Below are 949 nucleotides of genomic sequence, written 5' to 3'. Positions count from 1 at the left end.
ATATATATTGACACACGATCCGCGGGAAATTATTCATCTAAGTTTGGAAAAGAATCCAGTCCTCCAAATTAGAAAATAAAATATAAAACTGGAACTTAAACTAAAAGAGAAGCAAATGGTAAACCAATATAAAACAAGAAAAAGAAAATTAAACAGCAGAAAAACGCGTTATTGGGCCGGGCCACCAGAAGATAAGAGCTTCTCGTGGACTTTCCTTATTACCCGCGATTTCCGGCCGCGACGTGTTTCTCTAGAGATAAAGCAGCGAGAAGGGGATTTCCTATTTGGCGCATATGCGCCCGCTTGCGAATCGGCGCCTGCAGCGCTCGTGCGATGGGCCGGCCCAATATCTTTTTTCTTCTTCTCCGTTTTAATCAGCAAAAAAACCTGTGCTTGCTGTGATTCGAACCAGGAACATCTCGCACGTAGTACCGCGGGCGCAACCAGCGCACCGACCCAACTTTTTCGTATAAAACGAACTTTTACTTTCCTTTACCCTTTTCCTTTTTACCTTTTTCTGTTTTTCTATGTTAGCTTTCTTTTACGTTTTTTTTTCAATTCGATGAACTTTTTTCAAAATCATTGAAATTATTTTCAAATTCGATGAACTATTTTCTAATTCGATGAATTTTTATCGAAATCAATGAACTCTTTTCAAAATCCGATAAACTTTTTATCTAAATCAATGAACTTTTTCAAAATTCCTGAACTTTTATGAAAATCGATGAACTTTTACAATTTCCTGAACTATATTGAATTTCGTGAACTTTTTCGATCCGTGAACTTTTTTCAAACTATCGATGAACTATTTTCTAATTCGATGAACTTTTATTGAAATCAATGAACTCTTTTCAAAATCCTATAAACTTTTTATCTAAATCAATGAACTTTTTCAAAAATCATGAACTTTTATGAAAATCGATGAACCTTTTCAATTTTCTTGAACTAT

This window comes from Triticum aestivum, unplaced genomic scaffold (assembly GCF_018294505.1).
Source record: "Triticum aestivum cultivar Chinese Spring unplaced genomic scaffold, IWGSC CS RefSeq v2.1 scaffold131418, whole genome shotgun sequence".
NCBI lineage: Eukaryota > Viridiplantae > Streptophyta > Magnoliopsida > Poales > Poaceae > Triticum > Triticum aestivum.
Note: the sequence above shows the minus strand (reverse complement) of the source record.